The 22,374-nt window shown below is 41.5% G+C and overlaps 1 protein-coding gene across 1 annotated transcript in view; it reads right to left on the reverse strand.

Annotated features, from left to right (window-relative positions):
• The window catches only part of CADM2 (cell adhesion molecule 2), a 1,264,184-nt gene that overhangs the window by 1,090,212 nt on the left and 151,598 nt on the right, over nucleotides 1–22,374 (reverse strand). The window lies entirely within an intron of this gene.

The raw sequence follows: 22,374 nt of genomic DNA on the forward strand, positions 1-22,374 counted from the left end.
TGAATTGCTCCATCCCCTTTATTATTTTGGTTGCCTTTCTCTGTACCTTTTTTAATTCTGCTATATATTTTTGCAATGCAGTGACCAGAACTGCACACAACCCTCAAGGTGTGGTCACACCATGGAGCGATAGAGGCATTATGATATACTCTGTTTTATTCTGTTCCTTTCCTAATAATTCCTAGCATTTTATTTGCTTTCTTAGCTGCCACTGTACACTGAGCAGAGGATTTCAATATATCATCCATGAAGACAGCCAGACCCTTTTCCTGATATTGACTCCCAATATGGAACCTTACATTGTGTAGCTATAATTTGGGATGCTGTTTCCTACATGCATTACTTTGCACTTGTCCACATTAAATGTCATCTGTCATTTGGATGCCTAGTCTCCCAGTCTTGTAAGGGCCTTGTGATTTTTACAACTTTGAATAATTTTGTATCATTAGAAAATCTGATTGCCTCACTCATTGTTCCCATCTCTAGGTCATTTATAAATATGTTAAAAAAAATGAGTAGTCTTAGTACAGTTTCCTTGGGTATTCCACTATTCATCTTTCTCAATTGAGAAAATTGACCATTTAGCTCTACTCTGGCCTAGATTTATCAAACTGCAGTAAGTATCGCATGCAATAGCAAAAGGGGTGTGGTTTATGCAAATATTCAGTTTATCGCAATTTGCACTAATTACCTATGCGAAGAGCTAAGTTAGTGCAAATTGCAATAACATTATCAGACTTTGCGATAGGTGCCAGACCTGTTGTATTCCCTGCGTATGAGAGAGAGAGAGAGAGAGAGAGAGCGCGCATGCCTGGCCATAATGTCATCTCCCTAGATAGGTATTTGTACCCCTATGGTAGGCCCACCTAGTAACTTCGAGGTGAGGTTTAGGTATTAGTGTAGTGGGTTAGGGGCTACTTTGACATTCAAAGTGAGATGTATGAACAGAACAGTGCACTCTTGTAATGATTTGATGTCCTTCAGAGTGAGGAAACTCACCCAAAAATGAGATTTGTACAATGTTCTCTCCACCTAGCTTGATGTTACCCAGGTAGAGAGTCCAAACTAGGTGGAGAGAACATTGCCCAAATCTCATCTTGGAGTGAGTTTCCTCACTCCGAAGGTCATCAAATCATTACAAGAGTGCACTGTTCTGTTCGTATGTCTCACTTTGAATGTCAAAGTAGCCCCTAACCCCATACACTAATACCTAAACCTCACCTCGAGTTACTAGGTGGGCCTACCATAGGGGTACAAATACCTACTTAGGGAGATGACATTATGGCCAGGTGTGCTCTCTCTCTCTCTCTCTCTCTCTCTCACAGCTTCAATTCACCTAAAATAGGCCTTGCAGGAGACATCACAAAAGGCAATAAAACCTTACTGCCCAGTCACGGCAGCTATCACACAGCCTAACACAATTCAAAAAGGTGTAGCTAAAATCAGCATTAAGTCTGTGCGATAGCTCTTCGCAGACAGGCAAACCCAGCCCACCCCTAACTCCTCCTATTTTCCAAATTTGCATCACACCATACGACATGGTGCTATCTCATGCGTTAAACACGTTTTTGCATGCGGTAACGGCCTATCGCATGCGATAAGCCCTTAAAGGATGTGAAAATGCCTTAGCGCATTTTGATAAAAGATAGAAAACAGAGGGGTCATTTAACTAGTTTTCAATCCACAGTTGCCTCCTATCCAATGAATTTTTTAAATTTCCTTAAGAGTCTCTCATGAGGTACTTTGTCAAATGCTTTCTGAAAATTCAGATACACTATGGGCCAGATATTAAAAAGGTTACGCGCACTGGGCCTATTTTCAAAAGGTCCGGCGACGCGTGTAAAGCCCTGGGATGCATGTAAGTCCTGGGGCTTTACTAAAGGGGCAGGGTGGTCTGGGGGCGGGACCAGAGGCCTCCGACATGTGGCTATTTGCTGCTGTGTCGGAGGATTGTGTGCCGGCAGGCAGCCGGTGCGCGCAACTTCCGCCTGCCCAGAGGCAGGCGGAAGTAAGACAAAGGTCGGGGGGGTTAGAGTAAGGCTGGGAGGGGGAAAGGGGTGGGAAGGTCAGGCTAGGGGGAAGGAACGGGGGAAGGCAGCGTGGCTCGGCGCGCGCAAGGTGCACCCCCTTGCGCGCGCCGACCCCTGATTTTATAACGTGTGCGCCTGCGTGTGCAAATTATAAAATCTTGTGTACATGTGTGCGCGCCGGGTGGTGTGTGCACATGTACGCCCGCGCGCTCCTTTAAATATCTACCCCTATATCAATTGGCTCACCTTTATACATGTTCACTCATGCCAAAATTTAACAAATTGGTGAGACAACACTTTCCTTGAATAAATCCATGTTGACTTTGTCCTATGAAATTACATATCTATATGTTGAGTAATTTTAATCTTAGAAGAGTTTCAATCACTTTTCCAGGCATTGAGGTTGGGCTCACCAGTCAGTAGTTCCATGGATCATCCCAGAACCCTTTTTTTTTTTTTAATATGTTGTTTATTGGGTTTTATAAGAGATACCTCAAAAACTATCAGAAAGTAGAATGATGTGATATCTCAGAACTGTACAGCACAACAGATGCATGACCCAAAAAGAAGACCTCTTCGCTACCCCTCCCAACCTTCCAGGACTCCAACTTCCCACCCCACGCCCCCCTACCAATAGAAATCTCTACCAGCCCCTAAACATGAGGCTATATCCAAAATTTGGCAGACATATGAAAACTTGCCTCACGAGGTAAAAGAAACTATAGCATCCCTATGATTTATGGGGTTGTTCCTAGGAATAGCTAGAGGGTTTCAAGATTTTCTCCCCATACTCTTCAGAACCCTTTTTAAAAACCAGCATTACAGGCAGTGCAGCTGATTTTAATGACAGTTTACAGATTATGAAATTGTAAGTCTGCAATTTCATTTTTCAGTTATTTCAGCACTCTAGGATGTATATCATCTGGTGCAGATAATTTGCTACTCTTTAGTTTGTCAATTTGCCCTAGTACATCTTCCAGGTTCACTGAGATTTGTTTCATTTCCTCTAAATCATCACCTTTAAATATCGCTGCTGGCATGTGTATCTGCCTTACATCTTCCTCGATAAAGACCAATGCAAAGAATGCATTTACTCTCTCTGCAATTAACCCTTAGCACCCCTTTTACCCCTCAATCATCTAATGGTCCAATCGACTCCCTCTCACAGGCTTTTTGCTTCAAATGTATCTGAAAAAGTTTTTTATTATGAGTTTTTGCTTCCATATCAAGCTTCTTTTGCCTTCCTTATCAATGCATTTTATCTAATTTGCCAGTGCTTATGCTGTTTCCTGTTTTCTTCAAATCTCTTTTCCATTTTTTAAAAGATGTTCTTTTAGTTAGAATAGCTTCTCTCACCTCACTTTTCAATTATGCCAGCAGGCATTTGGCCTTCCTTCCATCTTTTTTAATGCATGGAATTCATCTGGTCTGGGCTTCCAATATGGTATTTTTAAACAATGCCCATGCCAGACATAAAATCTTTACCTTTACAGCTGCTCCTTTCAGGTTTTTTTCCAGCTATTTCCATCATTTTATCAGACTCTCCCTTTTGAAAGTTAAATCCTGTTGTAGTAGATTTCCTTACTGTCTTCCCTCCAGTTATCAAGTCAAATTTGATCATATTATGATCAAGGTGGCCCTAACACCAATATCTCTTTCACCAAATCATGTGTTCCACTAAGGATTAGATCTAAAATAGCTCCCCTCCCCTTTTGTTGGTTCTTGTACCAAATGCTCCATAAAACAGTCATTTATTTCATCTATTTATTTATTATTTATTTATAAATTTTTATAGCCCATCATTCGGAATAGACCATCACAATGGTTTACATAATAAATAATTAAAACAAAATACATCACAGTTAAATGACATTAAAAGTAAAATATATATCAATTGTAATAGTAAGCAAATATAAAACATAAGATCAATTCAATAAGAATAACATAAATCAAATGGCAATAAAAAAATAAAAAATCAATAATTGGATCCAGAAACTTTTCTTCCTTAGCATGTTCTGATGTAACATTTACCCAGTCGACACTGGGCTAATTGAAATTATTATTACTGTGTTGCTAATTTTGTTAGATTCCCTAATTTCTTTTAGGAGGAAGATAGTCATCCCTACTATTGTTCTATTTCCCTTCTCACATGGAATTCACTCTAGCAGCCGCCACCTTTCCCATGTGGTTGTTGTCCCTACCTTCTGGCCCTTTACTGTACCTTATACAAATTAAGCATTCACTTTATAAACATGGAAAATACAGAAACTGTCGTTGGTATAATAAGGCCGCAGCTTTTATTTAACACATCCAGAAAAACTTCCCTGGTGTACCTGAGCCGGTATTGATGGATCCACCGCTGCCCGCCGTAGGGACCAAGGAAGGCAGCCTTACTCCATGGGCTCCCCCGCCTTGTCCCCAAGCAAGGGGGCCCTGACCATTAGCTCATTCTGCGCCCCCAGCTTTTTGCGCTGCCCAAGGCGCTGATCGGCTGCCACGCCATCCTGTGATGTCACCGGCACCACTTGCAATATGCCCAACCGGCCTGGGTAACCGCCCTCCCCCTCTCAGCTGCGACATTAGCCCCCAGCAATGAATAGCATTTGCATTGTACTAACTAACATAAGTAAGCTATCTGCTGAATATGTTAATCTGTTTTAAGAATGTACACGTCATAATATTGCCTGCTTAATATAATACACAGTGTTATTCTTTTCTTTGTGCGTTCACTCTTTAAAAACATTCTCAACTTTTTTGCGAACTTATTTCCAGGGGTGGGTAGGTGGGATTTGTCGGCACGTGGCTGGTCAGAAGGGGGTTCCCGGCCTCCGCCTCGGCCCTTTAAAGGGCCTATGACATCATCGGCCCACATCGCAGGTCCTCCCTCTATGCGCTGGTGCCAGGGGCATGGCCTAGCACCACATCATTGCACACGCGTGTGGGGGGGGGGGTGCAAGCCCGTTCTTGAGTCGCCACGCGCCTCTCCTCCCTCTTTTCGTTGGGCCGCCGTCCTTCGGTGGGGGGGGGGGGGGGGGGCGTGTCGGTTAAGGGAGGGCTCTGGCCAGTAGGCTCAGGCCCACCTATTTCTATCCATAAAGATTCTACAGTACATTTTGTTTCCTGTTGAACATTTATCCTCTGACTCAATTCTCTCTTTAACATATAGTGCCACCCTGCCATCAATTTGATGCATCTTATCATTGCAATATAGTTTGTCTCATCGATTAACCTCCTTCCACCAGATCTCTTGAGATGCCAGTTATATCTCCCTCTTCAATCAGTTCTAAGCATTCTAACTCTCCCATCTTTTTTTTTTTTAAGACTTCTAGCATTTGCATACAGACATTTCAAAGTATGGATTTTGTTTGAATTAATAATCTGCTTATCAGTTGACAGGTGTAATTTGTAATCTTTCTGCTCTGTCTGCTCTTTACTTAAAGGTACCTGGGCTATTTTAGCATTTATTGCAACCGCTTTATCGGGATGCCCTAACATCCCTATTTTGTTAATATCCATCAGGGATACATCATTCTGAACTATGCACTTCTGATTGACTTCCGGATTTCCACCATTATCTAGTTTAAAAGCTGCTCTCTCTCCTTTTTAAAGGTTAATGCCAGCAGCCTGATTCCACTCTGGTTAAGGTGAAGCCCATCTTGCCAGAATAGGCCCCCCCTTCCCCAGAATGTTCCTCAGTTCCTATCAAATCTAAACCTCTTTTCCCTGCACCATCATCTCATCCATGCATTGCCTCTGGGATCCTGCATGAGGAATGGGGCACATTTCTGACAATGCAACCCTGGAAGTTTTAGATTCTAAGAATCCAAATTTAGCCTTCAGAACCTCCTCCCTGCACTTTCCTATATCTTTGGTACCCACATGTGCCCAGCACTCTCTAAAATCTTGTCTAGGTGGCCAGTGAGATTCTACTATTTTTGCCCCAGACAAATTACCAAGTGATCCTCACACCTTCCAGCCATGCAGTTATCTACATTTCTAAAGGTCAAATCACATACTATATCAGCTTTCTTAGCCCTTCCTTCCTGGGCACATAGGCCTGGAGATACATCCTCAGTATAAGAGGAGAAGGCATCACTTAGAGGGCAAGTCCTAGCTACAAGATCACTTCTTGCACACCAAGATGATTGCCTTCTGCCAGGTAACCTTACTCCTCTAAAACAGCACAAGGGCTGCTTGACTGGAGTTGGGACCACTCTACACTATATACCTCTGTCTGCCTCAACTCCATCATGTCTGCCACTCTGGCCTCCAGAGATCGGACTCACTCTCGGAGCTCTTTGCAACAGAGAGATAATCATACATGTGGACATTGTTGCAAGTCTTCTCTCTGCATTTTCATTTTCTTAAGTTGCTAAAGTGTTAAAGCTGATTATGGAGTATGGTTTTAAATTATTTGGTGTCTTTTAAAATCTAAGGTTTTTAATTTGATAACTAGGTGACTTGTTAATTTGTAAAGGACCAGCAGATATAATGCCTATTTTCTGAATTGCAAAAAAAAAAAAAAAAAGATTCAGTTAAAAATGTTAAAATATCATGTTGTGCTGGTATCTTATTCATGAACTGAAGAAAACTCAATTATACCAAAGCTATTGACAATCTCTTCGTTTTTCACAGTAACACATCTCTTGGCTATGAAGTATGGTTTCCCAAACAGACAGAATAAGTAGAATTTCAGGTCAAAACCTGTATATCAATAATTTTCCATCTCTAGCGACTGGTAATTAGCTGCACTCAGTCTTTAGACATGGAAAGTATCTGTGTTGATATCTCTGCATAATTAGAAAGAGAACTATTTTAACAGAGAGATTTTGATGTCCTTGTGATATATCTTGAACCTTGATGCACAGTCGCTTTTTACCCATTATGTAACAATGGGAGAAAAGATCACTGAATCAGATCCTAGGTGATACTTGGTAACTATTTAAGCTAGTTCCCCGTTTTCATTTTTTTCCATAATTTTAAAAGGGAAGAGAATCTTGGTATGCCACACTTGAATGGCTGAAATTTATTTACAGTATTACAATATTCATTAAGTTCAATAGGATAGATCAATACCACTGCTTTAAATTAGCATTTTCCTGTGTACTACAGCGGGACGCGAAAGAAAAGCTTACAATAAAGACCCAATTAATGTAAAACTAACAAAAAAAAGGATCGGAATTACAAATTAAATGTAATCAAATTACTTTTCTATGTAAATTAAGTTTCTCTGCATGTTCTGAAAGAAAGGAGAAATCATAGTTCTGCATTTGAATCTCTTGTGCATTCATTTTCCTCTGTGGTGGAGCATGATATGCAAATGGCAACAAAAAATATCGGTTCACCCTGGTAAGCCAGTTCCTGATGAGCTGCTGTGGAGGTCATGTATTTTTCCTGCTGTGCCTTGGTTGTAAAAGCCATTTCTATTTTGCTGACCCTGACAAAATCCCTTTAAAGGAAAAGCTCCCATGCTGTTTTACTTTTAAACTATTTCTGGGAATGGGGTTGGTAATTAGGACTCTCTCATCACGGTTGTAAAATAATATCTTAATTTTCAAAACAAGAATGAAAAGCTGCACCATTACAGCCTATCAGGTGAATTTTCAATAGGGTGCAATCGATTTTCCTGAATTAGGCAATGTCAATGAATTTCCTAATTCGGAATGGTTCTGGAGAACCAAAAAACAATTTGAATTTTTTCCAAAATTTCGGAAAGATTCATTTTTTAGTTAGTGTGCGTTAACTCCCGATAGTGCGAACCAACCCGAAAATCGGGGGCCCCCCCCAAAAAAAAACCCCAAACCATGGGAAAAATGAAATTCCCTCGGGGGGGCCCTGAAACGAAGCCCGACATGAAATTTTTACCCAAAGCACATCTCTAATTTTCCATGGAGTTATGCATGTAAATGTAATATTTACATGCATAAAATGTAAACCGGCATGATGTGCTTCACAAATGTCGGTAAATAAAAGTTAATAAATAAATAATAAAAATAAATAATATACCATCATAGCAATTTTCAAAAGTCATTTATCTGTGTTAAGTGCACTTAATACAGATAAAACCTCTGGACAATTCAATGATATATATCGTAGTAATTTTCCAAAGCCCACTTGCACGGGTAAAGTGCATTTATATGGTAAAGTGGGGAGGAGGAATAGCCTAGTGGTTAGAGCAGTGAACTATGAACCTTGTGACCTTGGGCAAGTCACTTTATCCTCCATTGCCTCAGGTACAAAAACGTACAGGTCAATACAGTAAAGTGCGGCTGCGGTTACCCTGCTCCTAACCCGCTTTCTACCCTCTTTTCGGCCGCATTAGTCCAACCCACGATACACTATCCCCTTTAACCTACTCTTACCGCATACTTAAATCACCGGGTAACCCCTTCTGCCCGCGGCATGTATATTACATGTAAACGATTGAATTAGCTATTCCCTCCCATACAGTAACGCGCGCCCCGACTATCGCTTTTTTACCCTGCCGTTTTGCTGCGCATTTAACCTGCTAACTTACCGCCTACCCTTACCCCTGCGTTAGGGGCAGGGGTAAGGGTAGGCGGCAAACTTTCCCCCAGCCCCCGCTCACCTGCCCTGGCCGCGTCCGTGGGTGCTGGTCTCCGGGGCAGCCCCAGTCCTCTCCCCTCCTCCCGAAGCAACGAAAGCAGAAAAAAGCAAAAAAGCAAAAAAAAAAAAAGCAAAAAAGCGAAAAAAAAAGTTGCAAGAGAGAGAGGGGAGAGAGGACGGGCAATCCTACGCTTTTCACGCCTTGCTTCGTGAGGAGGGGGGAAAGGACTGGCAATCCTGAGCGTCGGAGAACCGTCCACTTCCTGGTACCTGTCATTTCAAATGTCATTTGAAATGACATTTGAAATGACAGATACCAGCGTGTCCGTGAAGCGTTAGGCTAGTGCACCCAGGATACTGTATAGCGCTCTATACAGTAAAATGGGTTGCGCGGGCCTAACGCTTCACGGACGCTTCTTAGACGCAGCTTGCATTTGCAAGCTATTTATATACAATATTGAGCGGTAGGTGAGCTGGACTGTGCGTGCGGCAACCGCGGGTGCGCCCGGCACTAACGCAGCTCTTCCTACCGCTCCTTACTGTATTGGCCTGTTAGATTGTAAGCCCTCTGGGTATAGAGAAATACCTACAGTACTTGAATGTAAACCGGTGTGATATCTCAATTGAGATCGAATGTCTGTATATAAAAATAATAATAAATAAAACATAAAATAAATATAAAACCTAGTTATAAGTGTGTAAATGCTTTTGAAAATCAGGGCCTTAATATACAAATGACTTTTTTTTTTTTTTTTTGCAAGTTTGACAGCCTAGCTTGAACTTATTTATTTTATTTAAAATGTACACACTCATATATAAAAAGAAAATCTCTTCAAAAATAATCCAGCAAATACATAGGCTCAATATATAGTCCTCAATCAAAAGAGGAGCATCTGTAAATAACACTAGATATATTTCACAAACTTATCAATGGCATCACCATTGATATGTTTTGTGAAATACATCTGTTTTATTCCACTTAGTAAAGCCACCAGGTTGAATATGCCTATTGAAGGAAAGCAGCTATGCAATGGTTTGTTCCATACCAATAACAAGCTAGCTCTTCTTCAATGGTCATATTTACCCTGTCGGCTTTATTATATGAAAAAAAACAAAAAAAAAAACAATGAAGAACTTGCTGTATTTTAGTTAAACACTTCCAGTGGTTTATTCTTATCTATGTTTACGGTGGAATAAAAACATCAGAAGTACTTCAGTAATGCCAAAAACATTTAGCTGATGTAAAATCTGAAAATCGCAATACTTTCAATCAATCAATCACTCTTTTAAAAGGTATGATACATTACCTAAAAATGGCAAATCATTTCACCAGCAGGACATCAATCAACCTTTTTGTCCCTTTTAAATGTTCTTTCTTGTAAGAGCTCTAAAAATCAGAGGATCACAGATGTTCAATTTAAACTGAAATTACTTCCTTTCCCAGTTCTGCTGTACCAATTTACAGTTCCTTTAAACAAAAGTTTAATCATAAATCACTCCTCTTTCCTGCCTGTCTGGAGCAAAGAAGATTTTTTTTTATCTGTGCTAACTAGTTTGATCTTAAAACAACCTGTTCATCTCTTAACACATTAGGCTGAATATCAAAAACTCTTCTGAAAAGCCCCGCATTGCTTTGTGCACCCAACAACTCCAATTACAACAGCAAGTAATGCTGGCCAAGTGACCAGAAAATCTCTTTTGCATTCACAACAGAAGCTGCTTTTTTTCTCAGCCAGTCCCCACCCTCCTAAGCTTTTTTGATCATGCCTGCCCTTCTTTCATTACCCAGCATCCCAAAATGTCCAGGATTCTGACCTTTTGAAAGGTCTTGACAAAAGTCTCTCACACATACTCATTCTCCTAGACATTTCCGCTGCATTTGACACCATAAAGCATCAAATCCTATTAGAACGTCTCAGCAGCATTGGTATCTCAGGCCAGGCTCTACAATGGTTCCACTCATATCTAGCTGAAAGACAATTTAGCATACAAATGGGAAACTCCACCTCCAAGCCCCACAACCTCTCTCAAGGAGTACCACAAGGTTCATCGCTATCGTCCACACTTTTCAATATATATCTCCTCCCCCTCTGCCATCTCCTTGCTAAACTTGACCTCCCGCACTTCATATATGCCGATGACGTGCAGATACTTATTCCGATTAAAGACTCAACACACAAAGCCATTGAAACCTGGAAATCCGCCCTCTCTGAAATTAGCAGCCTCTTATCCAACAACTTTCTCGCCCTCAACGCTACTAAAACAGAACTCATCCTAATATCACCCCCCAACATATCCCCCACCCTTCTTATGACCCCCACACTCACACACAACAATGACCCTGCCACTGACCTCACCTTCCCCACCCATGTACGAAGCCTCGGCGTACTCATTGACTGTCATCTTAACTACAAGAAATTCATCAATAACACCCTCAAAGACTGCTTCTACAAACTGCACACCCTAAAAAGACTCAAACCACTCTTACATCTCAGCGACTTCCGCACCACATTACAAGCCCTCATATTATCGAAAATTGATTACTGCAACTCCTTGCTACTAGGTTTGCCTAAAAACACCATCCAGCCTTTACAACTCCTCCAAAATGCAGCTGCCAGGATTCTCACCAACACCCACAAAAATGATCACATAACCCCGGTACTCAAACATCTACATTGGTTACCCGTAGCATCTAGAATTACCTTCAAAGCCCTCACCCTAATACACAAATCTCTTCACAACCAGAACATGCACTGGTACAAAGAACATTTCTCCTTTCACAACAGTAATAGACCCACTAGAAAACAATATCTAGCCACACTACACACCCCCTCACCTAAGCTTACTAAACTCCGCACCACAAACGAAGGAGCCCTCTCCCTAGCTGGTCCGTTACTTTGGAATAAACTACCCACTTCCCTCCGCCAAAGAAACCTGCCCAAAAATATTCAGGCAAAACCTGAAGATCTGGTTATTCAGACACTCATACACCTAACATCCACACAACCACTAGCACCCCCCATTGCCAACTCCTAACCTCCCTCCTCCCCTCTCCCCCCCCTTACCTTCCCACCTCCTAACCACCCCCTTTCCACCTTACTTAACAATTTCCCTTCTACCATAATTCCCGTAAATTGAATTTATCAGGACAGCATATTGTAAATAAGATCATTTTATTCACAAACGTGTATATATTCCTCGACAACAAATGTATATACAAATATATACCTCCTGCAAATCTTTATGTCCATCCTTTTTATCAGAATCCCCCTGCCCCCCCCTTTTTTAGATAACCCCAACCATGTATCCCACTTAGTTGATTATTACTTGCATTAGCTACCCTATTATTTGTATGTTATTGTTATTACTGTTCCTCTTATAATCATGTGAAAATTGTAAAGCCTGTTGCTAAGTTCTGTTCTCTGTAAACCGACGAGATGTTCCCAACGTTCGTCGGCATATAAAAGATATTAAATAAATAAATAAATAAATGTCATCATGTGAATGGTATCATTCCAAAGGTCAAAAATTAAGTTTCCTTTCACCCTACCTCCCATGGCTTCAAGTACTTGTCTCCCTCGTCCATGACCTGTTTCATTTATCAACATCCCTCTATTTTTAAAGTAATGTCACTTTTTTTTAATCGGTTGATAAGCATGGCTTTGCAAAGTAAATACAAAATAAGAATGCCCTCAAATTACATTTTTTTCTGATTTTTTTTCACATTTTATTTGATCTTATTATTCAAACAACATAGATGCCAATGACAGTTAGCAATAATAATAGCATTATTATTTAAAGTGATAAAAATGGAGGGCCCAAGTTATTTATCAAGATTATTGGTCCCATATGTGCCTTTCGTTTAATTATGTTGCCTAAAAGAAACATGGAATAGTGCATTTTCAGCTACTGACCCAGTAATGTGGAATGCCTTACCTCTGGCCTTGCGAGCCATTAGAGACATAAAACAGTTTAGAAAACAGGTAAAGGCCCTCCTTATCAAAGAAGCTTTTGGGATAGCAGCTGATACTTGTATATAGGTACAAAGTGCTCTTGAGTCATCATGGTTTTAGAAATATGTATTTTAATATTTTTGTTGGTATGTTTTATGATTATATCTTTGTATATTTTTATCTGTCTAGATTGACTATTATTTATTTAGATTTATATTCCACTTTTTGCACTTTCAGCGCTTCAAAGTGGATTACATTCAGGTACTATAGGTATTTCCCTATCCCCAGAGGGCTTACAATCTAAGTTTGTACCTGAGGCAATTGAGGGTAAAGTGACTTGCCCAAGGCACAAGGAGAGACAGTGGGTGGATTCCAAATATTTTAAAATAAATAAACAAACAAAATCTAAAGGCATTAACTACACTGTCATGCTCAGGATACTGGCATAAATGGGCACACCAGCAGCAGCTGCATCCAACCTATGTCAACAGAACTTAAGGTTTTGTTTCATTCACTATTCTTTTTATCTCAGGTTTGGTCCTGAGTGGGATTACTAGAAGATGAGGGAACAAAGACCTCAACTCCTTTTTGCAACCTGACATGCACATACACACACACATACAAACAGAGCTCGATTCTTGTCAATAGGCTTCATCACTAAGAAATGAATGGGGACTTCCTCCCTCTCTCCCCACGACTATGAAAATTGCCCTTGTCAATCTGAGGAATTGGGAAAGATTAGAAAATGTGAATCTAATTCTGCTGAAAATCAATATAAATGCTCTCACCAACCATCATGCTGCCATCAAGATACTACAGTACAAAAACACCACACACCTCTTTTTGGTATAAGGTTCCAGAGAAAAAAACCCCAGCAGTGTGTTTCTTAGAGCAATTCTTCCTGCAGTACATGCTGGCTTCACATTAACAGATCAAAGTATACAAATAAACCAATAGGGCCAGATTTTAGTACCTATGCGTGGGCGTAGATTTGTGCGCGCAACCCGGTATGCAAAAATCTACGCCTGATTTTATAACTGTGCGTGCAGCCGCGCGCATGTTATAAAATCCGGGGTCGGCGCACGCAAGGGGGTGCACACTTGTGCACCTTGTGTGCACTGAGCCCTAGGGGAGCCCAGATGGCTTTCCCTGTTCCAACCGAGGCTGCTCCGAAATCGGAGCGGCCTTGGAGGGAACTTTCCTTCCACCCCCCCACCTTCCCCTCCCTAACCCGCCCCCAGCCCTACCTAATCCCCCCCCCCCTCAACTTTGTTAACCAAGTTGCACCTGCCTCTGGGCAGGTGTAGGTTGTGCGCACCGGTCAAGTGCTGGCGCTTGATCCCCTGGCCTAGAGGCCCTACAGAGGCCTCTGGCTACGCCCATGCCCCACCCCGGACTGCCCACTCCCCGCTCCTTTTTTCAAGCCGCAGGACATGCGCGCGTCACCGGGCCTGTGCAAAATAGGCTCGGCGCGCGTAGGGTTTTTAAAATCTGCCCCACAGGGAACGTACAACACTACAATATTGATGTGCTTTGCCCAAAGTGAGCCAGAATGTACAATATCTCATTAATGGCATTACTAGTCTGCAGCACAGATCTATCCATGCTTGTTGGATTGGTTATTGGGAAAAAAAAAACAACCTAACATAAAATCTTGAAAAACAATTATCATTCAATTATATTGATACAGAGCCATTTTTTACACACCTGATTACAGCTGGAGTAATATGTCAAGACAAGGCTGGATGAATTATTTTCTGATGGATGAATCCAGATCTAGTACTATGTATGTGGGTACTTTCTCCAGTTAATTATATATTTCGTCTATTCTGCCTCCTTTAATGGTGAAAATATAGTATATCGTCTCAGAATGTGCATTAAGCATATTCTCTCAACAGATTCATCACCTCAATTCATTAGCCATGCACGATAACTGTCCTACTTCACTAAAGGCTCAGGTCATACTCCTGTTTATCAATAGTGATAAACAACAGCTTGTATATTGGTTTACCAAAAAATAGTCTTTGTGTGCCTCAGCTTACTCAAAATGCCACCGCAAGATTATTATTGGGGACTTTAGTATCTGAGTACATTACTTCTGCTATGAGGACCCTTCATTGGTTACCAATCAGGTGGCAGCTACAGTTTAAATTCTTAGTTGTGATAGTCAAGTTGCTTTACTCTGATGGTCCTTGTAATTTAGTGAACAAGTTAAGTTATTGCCATATATAGCAAGGAGAAACTTGTGTTCAGCAGATAAACATCTTTTAATTATTCCTTTCCCATGTGTTTTTAAATTATTTATTTATTTATTTAACAGTTTTATATACCGAATTTCTTGTAACAGGTTACAAATCAAAACGGTTTACATAATAACAATAACAGTGCCTCAAATAGTGCAATTACATAAAACAGAGGAATACAGAACTAGGATCATGAAACTGTTGAAACAAACCAGGGTATATATATATCGAACTATGATACATGGCTGGTAGAGAATGGTTAGGTTAAGACCATGGTATTGGCAAAGGGCCTTGGGAATTGGCGCTAAAGTAGGACATATAGCATTTGACTGAATCGAGAGAAAGCAGGCAAGAGTCAATGAGTTACTGGTGATAGAGTTGATTTAAATTACAGTCAACATGGGCTCGAGCTTTCTCTACTGTTGCCCCTACTCTTTGAAAGTATTCCAATTGAATTGTGCGATGAACAAGATTTAAAGGTTTTTAGGAAAAAATTCAAAAGCTTTCTATTTCACAGAAACTTTTAAGTAAGAATGTTTTTATCTGGCTTGTTTTACCTGGTTGATAATTGTGGGAGTTGTTTGTAAGTGTTTTTATGATGTTATTATGAATGTTGTAACTGTAATCTGCATTGGACATATTTTTTGAATTGCAGAATATAAGATTGGGTAAATAAAATAAAAATAAATATGTCCTAGCATATCACAGCCCGACTGACTGGAAATAGATGAACTGGCCATATCATAGTAACATAGTCAAAAGGTGAACCCACTTAACTTGGTATTAGGTAGAAGAAATGAAAGAAAGTGATATTCTCAGGACAGCTGTGGAGAATGATAGAAACCAGGGCTGAAAGGATAGATGCCTGTGAGAGAAAGATTGTATAAGCAATGGAAATCTATGTGCTTTTCTGTTCAGAACAGTAGAGTAAAGGATAGGAACATTTTCAAACTGGGCAGACCAGTTGGTTTCTCTCTGCAGTCACTTACTATGTTAATATGAAATTACTTAAAGGGGTACCCATAATATTCTCCTTCAAACACCAGTTCAATTGAATCAATATGTATGAGTCATGGGATCTCTTCATGAGGATTAACACAGTCATCTGACCTATTTGCTTGCCTCCATTAAGGTTCCTCACTGGTAGATAAAATGAATTTACCTGTAAGTGAGTTCTCAGATAACAGCCATTCAATGGAGCTACACATATGGGTCAAGTGACTATTGCAGGACTCATTGCAGTATTTCTCTTCTTGTCAGCAGAGAAATACTGTAACCCAGGCAGCCAAGACTGCCCATCGCCAGGGAGGTAGAAAGGGTGGGGGGGGGGGGGGGGGGGGGGAGACGCTGTAACACACCTTCACATATACAAATACTCAGCAAACCAGATGGGGAATAAACTGGCTGCAGCTTTATTACAATAAACAGTATTACAAGTTTCATACCCAACCCATAACATAGGTAAGCTATCTAAGGTTTCTCCACTGTGCAGGCAGCAAGTCACCTCCAGCCCTGGGCCCGCCACAACTAAGCAAGGCCCTTCGCCACCTATGAGGAAGTTATAGGGCACTCCGGTCACCTGCCGTGTCCAAGCAAGGTGACTGCCCCATCAAAGGGTGTGGGCATCCGTGCTGTTGCCATACCGAGGCAGGTCAGCCCTGGCGACAGACAGCCCTCCTCACATTGATGTCATTTATCACGTGCTGTACACTGTCACTAGCTGAAACACCCCCCCCCCCCCCAGCTGCAATAAATGTATAGAAATCTCTTGCTGCCCTTGTACTATATGAAAAGGGGTAGGGTGGATGGGTTTTTCCAAGTGAGGTGGCCACGCGGAGGACAGGAAGCAAAAGGGAACGGGGCAATGTGCCCCGGTCAGATACCTTCCTCCGTGCAGCTGCCCCCGCCCCATGGGACGGCCCAGGGCCAGAGTTGGCCAATAAGACGTCCCTAAATTGTTCACATCCCCCTCCGACTGAGCCCCTTTTGCCCCCCCCCCCCACTCATAACCTGAGGGTCCCGCAGCTGGGACCAGGCATGCTCTCATCATTGGGGGGGGGGGGGGGGACCACCAACATTGGCACGCATGGGCACATCATTGGCTGCGCCGAAATCATGCACAGGCCACATCATCAGCCCACACTATCACTGCACGGCCAAAGAGGCTGCATCTCCTGCCCCTCCCTGGCGTTCCCAGTGTGCATGGCGCTGGGTTATTGGCAGCATCCACACACATCTCAGCACAGCGTTTTTATAAGCACAAAATACAAACAAAAGTTTAATGAAAAGGTGACTCAATAGGTTGCAAAACAAGCCTCAAGCCTAGTGCATTATATTTTTCTTACGGCAGCAAATTATACAAAATTCATTGCCATGCCACAAAGCCCTCTTCCTTTGTGCATTTTATGGATAGAGATTTATTTTACATGCAAATTAGATAATGCAGCACAGGAGTATACGAGAACTCTTAAAAACAAAATGGGGGCCAGCCCATCAGCAAACCTGTGTCCTGGTTTCAATTCTAGATTTAGGTCTAGTTCATGGACTGGCCAAGGCTGGGGATGCTGCAAAGGCAGTGTTCAGAGTCCTTGGGGCAGAGGGAGTCATAATCACCATGGAATGTCGACATATAATGGTCAGATTTAGGGCCCGTAATTACCAGGTTCCATAAGGAGACCTGAGACCTGTGCATGGCCCTTGGCAGAGGTCAACTACTGAAATGACTGGACTAAAGGAAGACCCTGGGTGCGTACAATTGAGGAGTCAGATCCAAGGCCTGGTTCCAACTTAACTGGAAGCCTAGAGGGGGAAGGAAACTGCCCAAGTCACAAAAAAAAAAAAGGCCCATAGAATACTGTCAATACCTACCAAAAATAGATATGATGTAATGGTAAACATCACCATAAAGCCTGTATATTATCATAACATTTTACTTTGGTGCTAATGTCTGCCATTTGGTGTTTTGCTTTCAAATGTGTTTCCCTTTTTTATGACTCTGTAGAGGAAAAAACCCTACTAATAATGGACCTTGAAGGATTAGAATTCTTACCACTTAACCATTCTCTGATCGCCAGCCTTTAAACTGAGAGTCAGACAAATGACTTTCAGACTTACAATATCATCAATCATTACTGGTTCTGTGTTGATCAAATGAAGACCCTCTTTGAGCCAATTCCCTAGGAGCCACCAGACAGCTCATTAATTCCATATTTTATTCTCATTACTATTTTTTTTCCTCTTGTTTTGCAATTTACTCAAACTAGCATGATCAAATCCCTGCTTACCCCTCCCGGCAGAATATTCTCTCCCAGTGAATGCCCTCTCCAGATATCATTGTTGCTGCATTGATTGCATAACAATCCAAAACAGTCTCTTTGTCCAGGAAGAATATTTGCCTGCCTGCAAACACATTGCACTTGACATTTTAGTACACTGAAAGCCCCTTCATAATTCTTTCATATTTAAAGCCTTTAATGGGAATAATTGACTGGTTGGCTCCCAGAAGAGATGAAATAAGTTTGTTGTTCCTAGACAGCACTTGTCAACATGTTTTTGTTTTTTTTATTATTACATGGAGAACTAAAGTCTTCCAATCATTGCAATCTACTGACTACCTCAATTTAGTTTATTTAAGTATTTTGGCTTTGAATTCTGAGTAATAATTGCAATTATATTAGTGTCTAATGTAAACCAAAGAACTTGTGGTCACTTTCAATCAGCAAAATAAATGTTCGACACTGATTCACCATCAGACAGAACATCAGATCCTTAGGTTGCCATTTATAGCTGTGTCCATGTCTTCTATTTAATAAAATGTATTACAAAGCAGCTATTAGACTGGAATAAATAGATTCCTGCTTTTTTCAGCATCTGTGCAGAAGTCATTTTTATTCATGCTAGCCCCAACAACAGGAAAATAAGGTTTGGTCTCAAATGTTACTGCACATGGATTCAAGTATTGAACGGAGATTAAAATTAGGATGCACCAGAACTATACTAATATTACCAACAAACACTGCAAACCAACTTTCAGGGTTTCTCACTCCTACTCTAGATTAGTTAAGCACAGTATCTCCACCCAACCTCAGAAAGTCTATAACAAGGAGTTTTGCCTTTTCCCCTTCATAGTCACTACTCAATTTCTGTCACAAAGTACAAGAATATGTAAGGTTACAGCTGCTCATATAACCTTGGAATTTATCTATATGACTGTGAGGCAAAAATTATTGTATGTGCCAAGATTTAGATTGGATTTGGTGGGGTAAGAGCAAGCTAAGATGATTTATTAATAAAAGAACAAATCAAATGCAACTTGTTTCATTGACAAGCTGATAAAAAATGGCCAGATGTCTCTCCCTGGGGACAACTGCAGTATATCATTGGTCATAGAACAGCTAAAAGAAAAATCAGATACAAACATCCTAATGTACAGCACTTACTTGCTTTTTTTCTACAAGAAATGTGATGTTTTGACCATTTTATATTATACCAAATCAAGAATAAAGGCTGAAAACAAAAGGTTGAAATTGATTTGCTGTTAAGGCATTCAAAATAATGATAATAATGATATTGAATTAAAGCGCACAGGTCTTAGAAACTCTCTTACCAGGTTCCTGAAGGGTTCTATTTTAAGGACTTGTTGTAACTAAAAGAAATGGGATTTTAGTCAGATAGATGAGCAACATCATTTGTATGCTGGATATAAACATGCTTTGCGAAAATCCTTAATCCTCTGATAAAGGTTCTCAGGAGTCAATAGGAGCCGTGTACGACCAGGTGCAAAGCAAACAAAGCCAAGGAAAGTCGGTGTGGTTTCAAAACATTTGCTGGCTTGTGTACAGAACAGTGCTCAATGGAAGTGAAAATTTTGAAAATTACAAAGCCATGACATCCCCCCCCTCCCCCCCCCATGTTCAGTAGTGCATCTCAGCCCAACCACTTGTATTCATCCGTAACAAACATTAGTACCATTTAAAGGGGGATGCGGAATTGGTGCCAGTGTACTATAAAGTATGCATGGTATGAACAGAAGTGGAGGACTTTTTCAGCATCTCAATTCCGACTAACTCATGATACACTGGAATGCAGGAAACTAACATTTCATTCCAATTTAAAAAATATATATATATTTTATAATATATTATTATTCTACAGATGTCTATCAAAGCCAATGTCTACAAAATCAGACTGCCTTAATAGCCCAAGTGCCCAGAGATTAATTTTTGCTATTAAAAGAAATTTATACAGAGCTCAGAATATTAAGGAGGCCATTCACTTTAGGGCAATAACTAGTTTTTCACACTTAAAATCCAGGTTAGACATGAAAACACTATGGGGTAGATTTTACAAAATTACGCACACGTGTACTTTTGTTCGCGCACCAGGCTCAAACAAGAGTACGCAGGATTTTAATAGATACGCACGTAGCCACGAGTATCTGTTAAAACCCGGGATCAGCGCATGCAAGGCTGAGCAAAATCGGCAGCCTGCGCAAGCCAAGCCGCGCAGCCAGCCTCCGTTCCCTCTGAGCAGCCTCGGAGGGAACTTTCCTTCCACCTCCCCTACCTTCCCCTCTGTTCCCCTACCTAAACCCACCCCCACCCCCAGCCCTATCTAACCCCCCCTACCTTTATTCCAGAAGTTATGCCTGCTCGAGGCCAGCTGCCGACGCGCCATGTTCCAGTCCGGGGACTGGTCCTGAGGCCACGGCCATGCCCCCGGGCAACGCGCTGCCATGACTCGCCCCCCCAACACGCCCCTCCAGGAAAGCCCCGGGACTTAAGCGCGCTACTGAGCCTATGCAAGATAGGCTCAGCGCGTGCAGGGGGGATTTGGGGTAAGTTTTCGGGGGTTACGCACATAACCCTTTGAAAATCTACCCATATGGCTTCAAGCACTAAAGACTCATTGCCATCATTTTTTGCATGACTAAGCCTTTTGTTTAGGAGCAAAGAATTTAGTCATGATTTTAAAAAATCAAGTGCAAAACTGTGAGGAAACAAGGCATTCACACAATATTCACTAAAGCCCTGATTTTCAAAGGCCCAAGGGGGCGGGATGGAAGCCAGCTGGGACAGCTTCCCAGGGAAGCACGCGCCAGCAGCTGGTTGGTGCGTGGAAACTACATCTGCTTGGGAGGAGTAGTAAGTAGAAAAATAAAAAAATTTCGGTTAGTTAGGTAGGGATTAGGGGTTGGGGTGGAGAGGGGAAAGGGAAGGAAGGTTAGACAGGGGGTAGGGAACTGAGGGAGGCCCAATCACATCTCCACACGTATTACTTGAAAATTCGCCCACCTGCAAGTGCCGCCCGCACATGCGCACGAGGATTTAAAAATCTGGCGCTCATGTGGGCGCGTTCAACCGATTTTATAACATGCGCGTGCCGGCGTGCACGTTATAAAATCAGCGCGTCCATATGCGCGTGCTGGGAACCGCACGCACATGGACAGCCACGTGCTGTTTTTAAAATCGATCCCTTATTGTGCTACATTTGGACATGAGAAATTATAATGGTTAGGCCAATTTTTTTTTGACACCATAAATGTGGTAACGAAGGATCTGCAAAGCCCTACATGTGTGCTATAAGGTGGCAGACAAAGCCTTCCAACCCGCATGCTGCTCCCTCCTGAATGCAAGCACTGTAAGCAGTTTCAAAACATGAGGCATTAGATTAGGACATCCAACATGTAAGTTTTAAAACTACTCATGGTACCGACATTCAAAGGAGGAGCAGGAATCCAACAAGGAGTCAGTCTGAGCGTGGGAGGGCACAGCCAATTCTCCTTGGGGGCAGATCACCCTCTGTAACTGGTTCTTGGTGGAAATATTCCTTTGTTCCCCACACAGCTGGTTCTTGGTGGTAGTGGTGAGGGCTAGTGGTGAGGGGGAAAGATCATCACATGGAGCAGCAACATTTCTAATTGAGATATTGGCTATGTTACAGCACTCAGCCCAAACAGCCCGCCGATCCATTTAATAGAAACAGTAAAGACTATGTTACTCTGTTACAAGGATGTAATTCTTTATTTTTTCTAAAACTAATTTTATATATATCTATACTTTGTCTTTTTTTTTTTTTTAACTTTTTGCATACCCTCACAATTATTTAGGAAAAGACCCAAAATAAAACTTTCAATATGTTAAAATTACCTGAAAATTCAAAGCATGCCAAAGCTGGAAGATAAGCGTGTCTCGGGCCGATGTGCACCATGTGGATTTTAAAATGCGCACGGGTACACACACATATCCTGGTACGCGCACAAATCAAAACGTTTTAAAAAGGGGCGGAGCAAGGGCACAGTCTGGTTAGAGTATAGGCAGGACATTGGCATTCATGAAAGTTATCTTGAAATGTGCGCATAAGTATTTACATGCACAAGCGCGTGCCAAGGTCCACTACCACACAACTTTATTTCTGCTATGTACGGCATGTAAATATTAAAATAAAATAAAAATAGGCGAGTCAGTGAGATTTTAAGAGTCAGGTTAAAATGATAAAAGGGAAGCTAAACGGGGGGGGGGGGGGGGGAAATCTGATCTGTTAACTGGGCAAACTGGAAAAAAGGGCTATTGTGTGGGCACG

This window comes from Rhinatrema bivittatum, chromosome 15, assembly GCF_901001135.1.
Source record: "Rhinatrema bivittatum chromosome 15, aRhiBiv1.1, whole genome shotgun sequence".
Classification (NCBI taxonomy): domain Eukaryota; kingdom Metazoa; phylum Chordata; class Amphibia; order Gymnophiona; family Rhinatrematidae; genus Rhinatrema; species Rhinatrema bivittatum.